Genomic DNA, 9,568 nt, shown 5'->3' on the forward strand with positions numbered 1-9,568 from the left:
CAGGAATTCCTATGTTTTATGTAGCCTGTGCAACACCCACTTTCCCTTTACATTAATAAAAGTAATACATGTTATCTATTGGGGCGTAAGGGTATTATATAGGTGTGAAACAAATGTGTGGCTTCTTACAACTATGGAGACCGCTTAGCAAGCGGCGCGACCGAGACGCCATTAACGCCATCATCACTGGTCTACGATCCACTGCATCCGCGTTGGCGATTAGCATCTAGCTGTTTCTTTTTGTTTGGGGCTTGTTATGATGTAACCCCAGCTGCACTTATTTACTTTTCGCCTCTCTCCCTCTTTTTGAACTAAACTTGGATTGTTGTTGGATGTTGTTGGATGCTTGGTACTGTTGCTTTATAATATAAAGTGGGGAAAACCCTTTTTCTTAAAAAATATACAAAGACCACCCGCAAAAAAATACAGACATGGACAACAAAAATTTCTAATAAAGATGAAAATTAGCCCAGCAAAGCTCAAACCCGTGAGCATTTCGTGAGGCGCCTTTTGAGAATTTTGAAACTCCACGACTCAGTTTTAGTATTTTTTTTAGAACACAGTAAACAGGCAGGTGCTCATATACACGTTTATACACTTATCCCTATGATCACACATGCACATCCTACCCCTATGAGCACCTTTGAGAGACTGAGCCAACATATTATCTTGAGATTGATGAAGATGCCACAGACTTCTCGTGGTCGACGGGAACATCTCCTCCCATTGAACACGCATTGCCGGAAATCCTGAAATAAATCCCAAAAATTACGCGCACCAGGACTTCAATCCTGGTGGGCTGGGATACCACTATACTCCTAACCATCCAACCACAGGTTGGTTCACACTCCGTCTTAGTAGGTGTTGTGTGAATTGTGAGTGAGGTGTTGGTGTTTGTGCATGTGTGCATCCACATTGTACTTAGTTTTTCTAGAGAAATATTAGTTAAAACAAATGTCTAGATATTTTTGCGGAAAAAAATTAATCTATTTATCTTCAACCATGGCAGGACAACGAACACCAGAAATAATAAAAATTATATTTAGATTCGTAGATCACTTAACGGCAACTACAAACACTGAAGCGAGCCAAAGGAGTGCCATTGTCGTCGCCCCTCCCTTGCTGGAGCCGGCCAAAAAAAATATCTATATTTGATGGTTGCGTCATGATATTTCTTCATGAGTCTGAAACGGCATACAAAAACAAAAATAGAATAACCTCGTAGATTTTGAAGGGTCGTGTTAGTCCCTAAACCTAAGAGGCAAAAGCAAACCTCATGTTGATCAAACGCAGGCCGGGCGTCGACGTCGTCCTTATCTTGGTTGCTAATGTGGGAGAGGGGCAAGTGCCTCGATGGCGCCTTCCACGAGGGGTGGTCACGTGTCCGGGAGGAGGACCATCGAGGACGTCGTGCTCGCACCACCAATTGTGTTGAGGGCGGTGACCATGACGTTGTATGCGAGGAGGGGGCGTTGACGGCGCCTCGTGCGACGACACCGATGAGCCTAACGCCTACGACTAGAGATGGCCGCAAGCCAGAGTCATGACTGCGGTTGTGGATCGTAAGGGTTTCGGATCGGGATGGGCCGTTGGCTTTGGGGTTGTACCGAAGCAGGGCTATGTGATGTTATGTGGGATTTGATCTTTGTCTCTTTGCCACCCTATCACCAAATCCTAGCTTTGGGTTTGTCTGACTTGAGCATTTGTGCTCACATTGACAAAGAGGCCATATTGAAATAACCCTTTGAGAATCCTACAAAGTCCATAACATCGTACATTTTATGGAGCAGAGGCATGAGAAGTGAATGGGGGGAGGTTGGATTGGCTGGATGTTTTCGAGAAAATCTTATATGGGGCCTTGAAAATTCCAATTATGAACTCTAGACTGGAATGTCTATATCCAAACATGGAGAAAATGTAATAACTGTGATGGAGAAACATGTCAGGCGAATAAGAGAGTTGCGCAGAGGCAAATATAAATTTTAATGGGTCCAACGAGAAGGTTGCTTGCCAAGAACATCATGTACCAATAAATGTGAGGACGTCATGGTACAAGGTGAACGGAGTAGTGATCACCTGAAGAAGGCAGTCTATCAGGTCTGCCCAAGTTAGAGGCATAGACATGGGCATGCATAGAAGCCGGCTAACCTCTATGTATAGCGCGATGGAGATGCAAGGTGGACACCGGCATCAGGGAGGCCTCCACTGGTCGCGATCTCTACTCCTGCTGTTGTTTCTTCAATAATATCGACTTGCACAATCCACAGAAGCCTAGCTTGTTCGATACATGTATAGTTAAAGCAACAGTGTTGCAACACAATGTTTCTTACAACTCGGTTATGATGCTACCCTAGTATTTGTTTATTTCGCTATGCCTCCTAATCATACATATTTACTAATATCGTCTTGATGTTGTATCCGCCCTAAACCCCTATGTTTGTGTGCACTAAAACCTAGTTATTATACGAAATGTTCAACAGAGAGCAGTGTGGAAGTGTAAAGCACTGATAAATGAGAGATGCCGGCTTTCATGTGTTTGCACGCAAAGATGTGGTCAAATATATAGGAGGGGAAGGTATTGTTTGGACATGTGATTCTAGGTGGGGAAATTAACAAATTGCACTGGTAAAGGTGTTGGTGTAGTTTTTTTTTTAACTTGAAGATTTTACCATTCTATTTCACTTTTCACATGGTCTGGGTTATGATGTCTAGCATTGTGATCAAGAGGAAAATCTGAAGAAATTGATACGGCAATCCGTATGTTTCCTTAGCAAGCTTAGCTCCCATGTAATCCATGGTTTTTCTCCATTTTGAAATATTCCGTGTCAAAAAATGTCTGTAATAAATACGGGGTACCTTGAAACTGGTTAGCATGGGCCAGTTCAAAGCCCACCATCTGAAGAAAAAATATTCCGTGTCAAAAATATTCCATGGCTTTTCTTCATTTTGATACATTCCGTGTCAAAAAGTGTCTAATAAATACGGGGTACCTTGAAACTGGTTGGCGTGGGCCAGTACAGAGCCCACTATCTGTAGAAAAAAAAAGTGGAGTGAGGCATTGGGCCCACTTCACGACTGTATCTTTACTGACCAGCCACGCTCCTATACATGGTGTAGTTTCTCTTTTTTTTTTTGCGGGTGCATGGTGTAGTTTCTCATTTACCTTTCAAAAAGTACCAAGTACAAATTAGATACACACGTCATACACAACATTAGATATTGATTCCACACTGAAAACCTCCTTGATTCCAAACTGAAATCCTCCTTCATCGCTGCCTAGCTTTCCGTAGAGAGCAGAGCCTTCGACACATGTAAAGTCTTCCACTTTGTGCCATCGTAAATGACGGATTTTGCTTTAGCTATCTTTGCATGATCCATGACTTTTTCAATTTTGAAGGTAAATACTGAATATTTGTTGAAATGTTTTTGTTTTCATCTCAAGTGAATAAGGAGTCTAGTCGCACTTATATTCCAGTAAATGCTCACCGCAGCTTCGTAAATAATTTCTGACACATTTTGTGCTGAAACAAAAAATGAAAGTAATAAGTCTTTTGTTAACAACTCACATGTATTGCTCATCTCGTTCCTTGGAACTACAATCATAATCCCCTAGAACGGCACTTTTGGCGGTTCACTGTGCGGTGGCAGGTCGACGGGGTAAACCAGTATGACCTGCCCAATCTGCCTCGTCATGTCATGTATAACAACGATTAAGATGCGGAAGGCCCACTTGTTTGATATTGAAACTTGTCTATTATATGAAAAGTGTAAAGCTTGGATGCTTTAGAGATGTCGGGCTTTCCTGCATGTGCACGCAAAGACTTGGTGAAATATATATAGGAGGGTAAGTGCTGTTTAGACATGTGAAGTTAGCTGGGGGAATTAACAAGACGCACTAGACAGAGGTATTGGTGTGGTTTCCGTATATATGAAACGCATGCAGATTTAACCAATAAAAATAATCAGTTATTATGGGGTCTGAGTTTGAGTTATGACGATGTCTTTTTCTTTTCTTTTTTGCAGATGAGAGTTATGATATCTACCATTATGCTCAACAAAAATGACTGGGTCGAGGCTAGCGGGCGGAGTGGCGCACCTCCCCTAGCTCCGGTGGTGGGTCGAGGCTAGTAGAAAGCCCAACCCTTCCACAGCCGCGCCATCGATGCCATTACGACAGCCAGATCTCCTGCGAATCTTCGATTCGAAGCAGCGACCGAAATTAAATCGGCGGCTGCGGGGGACAACCATCGCTACTCCGGCGAGGCAGGAGGCGATGGTCAAGCGGGAGGAGTCATGGCGGGATCGGAGATGGGCAGGTGGGCGGCGGCGCAACGGCAATTTTTGGCGAAATCGCCGGCAGCGTAGTTGGGTAGCTGTCGGGTGGGCAGAAGCAAACTGAAAGCAGTTGGGCAGTTGGCGCGTGGCCATCGCTTTTTCATCTCCTGTTGGTGGAGATGCTAATTTGCATCTCCAGGTGTTGTATTTTACTTCTTCGGGAGGTGGAATGTATTTTTTTTACATCTACATCATCTGTTGGCCTCGAAGATGCAAAAGTTAGATATTTTTGTATCTACATCATCTATTGGAGATGCTCTTATGAGAGTTGATTTTCTACTCTTGGGTGCAGATATCCTGGGATGTTTATTTTTGATGGAATTTTCCACCAACCTCAAAGATTTGATGGACTTTGATGTCACAAAATTTTAGAATTTCTAGATTTTGCCTGATAATTTTTTTCCAAGTTTGTACAAACTTTGGTGTAGTACACTTAGTAGCTACTCCCTTCGTAATGTAATGGTCTCGATTTCTAGAGATGAAAACTTTGTGCACCTAGTGCGAGATAGTGAAGCCGGTACAATAGAGGCGAATTACCGACATGTAGCATACCATGGTAGCAGGTGCCAAAATATTGGCATGGGTTGCAGCCATGTTCGGTCACTAACAATGTTTGGTGAGAGACCGACAGAGCCCTCACTTTCAGTTTGTTCAACCAACATGAGGATGCTTAGAGCCTTGGATCTAAAGAATACACTGTTTCAAATTAGACAAATAGATATCAACAACATTGGGTGGTTGTGCCATTTGAAATATATAAATTTACAGGGAATGTCAAATATATATGCACTTCCAAAGTCTATAAGGAAATTAAGAGGGTTGCAGAACTTGGATATTAGAGAAAGTTATATTACAGCACTACCAACTGAGATCAGTGAACTCCATAGTCTCTGCAGCCTTCGTTGTAGCAGACTATCCTGGTACATACGTTTTGATATAGATCACCCCATGGACTGTTTGATGGACACATTACGCCTGCCTATGCTATGCACACCTTCGGTTGATCCTGATTATCATGCGATGATAACTGCTCAGCTACATATGGCATACTCTAGCCGGTGGTCCAACTCAAATGGTGTGAGGGTTCCAAGAGGGATCAGTAACTTAAAGGAGCTACAGATACTAGAGGTGGTGGACATCAATCAAACTAGCAAAGAAGCAGTTAAAGAGTTGGGGGGGCTTACTAAAAAGGGACGTTCTTTCCAGACAGAGAGAACGACGAGCTCACAAAGGCCCTCAAAAATCCTGAGCACCCTGGACGGACACGAGGCACGCCAGGCTCCATTCCGTGGAAGGCTGGGTTTCCGGACGCAGGCGGTTACAAAAGACACGAGAGGAGAAAAAAAGTGCAGCAGACCGAACTCCAGGCGCTGCACGCAAGGGTACAAGCGATAGAGGAACGAGAAGCAAATCGCAGCAAACGACTTGCCGAAGCTTCCCCTGAAGCTACCCCGCCATCTCAGCGGAGAAGCAGCGTGGCTTCCACCAAGCTGCTTCAGCCGCAGCTTGTCTTGACGGCTCCTGCCAGCTATCCCGTGGATGCTATCACGGAGGCTCAAAATTGCCACCTTATGACGCAATGGATTAATATGAAGGTCAAGGCGGCTGTTGGCTCTGTTTTTCCTAATGAACCCGGCGCAACTTTTCACTGCCGGCCGATTCCAGAAGGATATGCTAAGGTGATGGTGGATGAAATAACGGAGGGATTTGAGGACCTCCAGCTTGACCACCCTACCAGAGAAGGGGAGACTCGGCTGGGTTCTTCTCTGAAGACTCCACGCTATGGCGGAAGGAGCTCATCAACCTTCCGAACTGGACGCCTCCGCCTCCTCCTCCTCCTCCGGCGAGTCAGGGCACTCCGCCTCCTCCACCGCCTCCTCCTCCGGCGAGTGACGATCAGGGCCATCAGCCGGCTCCTTCTCCGGCGCGTGGCGGCACTCCGCCTCCTTCTCCGCCTGCGCCGGCGCGCCCGAGCAGCTAGCCTCCTCCTTCTCCGCCTCATCAGCAAGGGCGGAAGAGACCCGCCGCCGCTCCGGCAGCTGCTCCGGCGCGTCGTAGTCCTTCTCCTCCGCCTCATAAGCAAGTAAAGAAGACGGCCGCTCCGTCTGTTCGGCCGGCGTCTAGCAGTACAGCCAGAGACAGGAGGTCATACAGATTCGGTCCTTCTCTGAAGACTCCAGAGAAGTTACCATACGAGAGGACCCCGGAGGAGAACGCGAGGATCGCGCGAACCGAGGTGGATGACTGGTTTCAAGGGTTGAAAGCAAAGAGACATCCACCTCCGGAGGAGAAGGTAGATCCGGTGAAAGTGAAGCGCACTCTGGCTGCCCTGGCAAAACCACCCAAGTCTCCGCCGAAAGTCAACTATGAGCGCATTATTGCAAAGACATGGGCCGAAGCAGAGCGGTCGGGAAGTACAGTCAGTGATCAAAGGCTGAAAGAACGACGAGCAGCTGGGAAACAAATTGCCCAGCTCGGCGAACAAGCGAAGCAATCGTGCCCCCCGCTCAAGGTGCCTAACGACATCGTCGATCCGAGGATGGTGCCCGGTTATAGCAATCTTGACGATTACCTGCCCGACGAAGTACATTATGATCCCATGGATGTGCAGATACACAGATACGAGTACGGGAAGCCTCTCGTCAAAGATGAAAAATCTCTATCAACGATGATGCGAAGATTGCATGATTGGTACTTAAAAATCTGCAGAGAGTTTGGGGGAGGAGTACTTTGTATGCGAGAGTTAAACCGGAGCATGACCTCGTTGGAATTGAACTGTTGCCTATTCCATTTGAGGAGTTCTATCAGTTTTTCAATCAATTGGCCCTCGATAAAACAACGGTCACCTGCTACTGTCTGTAAGTACTACTACTTCTGTCATTAAGTCTCTCTATATAGCTCAGCTCATTCATTACATGTATTTATAATTATTCTCACTATATTATGCAGATTTAAGATCGCCGAATTGAAGAAAAGACAAATCGGTGATATTGGGTTCGTTAACACATATCTCATAGATGCAACTGAGGTTGACAAAAGGCCCGAAGAAACCGAGGCCAACTTGCTACGATCATTCAAAATAAATAAACACAAAGATATAATACTCTTTCCTTACAACTTCAAGTGAGTGTTACTGTCTTGTGCATATTCGGTTTCCCTTATATATTAGTCCAGGTTATAGTAATGTAATTGATGAGTTATGCATGTGTGCGCAGTTACCACTATGTTTTCCTAGAGATTATTCTTGAGAAGGGAGTAGTAACTATCTGGGACTCTAGACGAAAAGATCCCCAGGAGTATGCGGACATGACTGAAATCCTCAAGAAGTAATTTAAATCGATCATTATCCACCATATCAGCAACTTTGTTCATTTCCTGATATCAACTAATCGTTTTCTTTGTCCGGCAGGGTTTGGAGAAAATTCACCAAAAAAGCTCCGGGACTGCCGAAGGAGCTGCAAATTAAACACCCGAAAGTAAGTACTATAGTAGCATGTTCCGCGCATCTCCTAGTGATTCAAGCGCTAGTTTCATCAATACCATTTGGCATTCTTGCTTATCAGTTTGATTGATCTCTATTTCTTGTAAAGTGGTTGTGGCAGGAACAAGGGAATGATTTCTATGGATACTAGGTCTGCGAGTCCATCCGCCACACGACCTGTGAGCGGGGCGGGTACACTGATGAACAATATGAAGTGCGTAAATAACAATATTCACAATTTTATTTTATTACCATCATTTGTGTTGAGTTTCATTCATTTATATATATATGTATTGACCCCCTTCTTCAAATTAGATGTTTCGGATGCGGAATGAACTCCTAGCACCAAATCGCATGCGAGCAATTCAAGAGGAATTGGCGGCATTCTTTCTTGACCACGTGATCGCTGAAGACTATTGGTCCCGGTTGGTGCCACGAACCGGGACCAAAGGCCCTCCTGCCTGGGCTCAGCGCGCAGGCCACGTGGAGGCCCATCTGTCCCGGTTCTGGTTAGAACCGAGACTAAAGGGTCAGGGCATTAGTAACGACCCTTTAGTCCCGGTTCAGGAACCGGGACAAAAAGCCCTTATGAATCAGGACAATAGGCCCGTTTTCTACTAGTGCTAAGAAAACTAAGTGTGGCAACAAGAAGGTGTGCCGAGCAAAAACACAAGATACTATGTGCTGCCATAGAGAAGCTCTCTTCCCTGCGCTCTCTTAGTTTGGATGCTGGCTATGATGGATCACTTGAGTGGCTGCCTAATGTTTCCTGCCCTCCCCCCTGCTAATAGGTTGAAGTTGGGCGGGTTTCTTGGAGACAAGATGTCCGAGTGGGTTGGAAGTCTGAAGCATCTGGTGAAGATTCACTTGGAGTGGCGCAGACTAAAGGAAGATCAAATCACAGAAATGCTAGGGGAGCTGCCCAAGCTCATGCAGCTCAGTCTGCACAAGTCTGCTTCTAAGAGGGAGAAGTTAGTGTTCAGAGCAAAAACATTTCTCAACCTGAGAAAACTTTCCATTTATCATCTGAACGAACTGAGGGAGGTGAGATTCGAGAAGGGCTCCTTGCCCCAGATGGAAATGCTAGAATTCAGTGTTTGCGATTTGGGATCCGGAATCACTGGTATCAATCACCTTGCAGTGCTCAAGCAGATTTCACTTGGTTACAAAGGCAGAGTGGCAAAGCTTGGTGTGCTCCAAGCTGAAGTGGAAGCACACCCCAACCATCCCGTGCTGCAACTCAACGAAGACCGAAGCGAGCATGACTTGGGGGATGTTTTCCAAGGACCTGATGTTGCAGAAACAGAGGGTGAAGACGAACCATCCCTCCTCCTAGAGACTTGTACGATGGGGGAGAGCTCACAAACAGAAGCGGTGGTCATGCCGACAACGAACGTCATCAGGTCAGCTAACTAACTTATCCTGCTGATGGATGTTATGACTGCTCCTACTACTACACGTGCTGATTGTAACTTACATTATTCATATCTTTCTTTTGTCTCCAACAGCCATGAGGATCTGCTCTACACTTACAATTCATGCTGATGCTGCTCGCCTCTTTGTGAATGGTGATGGTCCCGTCTTTGTTTCATACGACGACTCACCTCTTGCTGGTGCCTGCTTATACCACCATGCTGGTACCTTCCATTCACCTTTTCCATTATATATGCTGCTATTTCCTCTGTTTCATACTGTCATTAGCAGTTGTGTCTGAAACAATATTTCTATATGCACTAATATAGTGCTAAAAAC

At 45.4% G+C, this 9,568-nt stretch overlaps 1 pseudogene; it reads left to right on the forward strand.

The window, feature by feature from the left end:
* Window positions 1-1,353: 1,353 nt before the first annotated feature.
* Window positions 1,354-9,232, forward strand: LOC119332860 (annotated as a pseudogene).
* The last annotated feature ends 336 nt before the right edge of the window (window positions 9,233-9,568 follow it).

The sequence above is a fragment of the Triticum dicoccoides genome, chromosome 7A, assembly GCF_002162155.2.
Source record: "Triticum dicoccoides isolate Atlit2015 ecotype Zavitan chromosome 7A, WEW_v2.0, whole genome shotgun sequence".
Lineage (NCBI taxonomy): Eukaryota > Viridiplantae > Streptophyta > Magnoliopsida > Poales > Poaceae > Triticum > Triticum dicoccoides.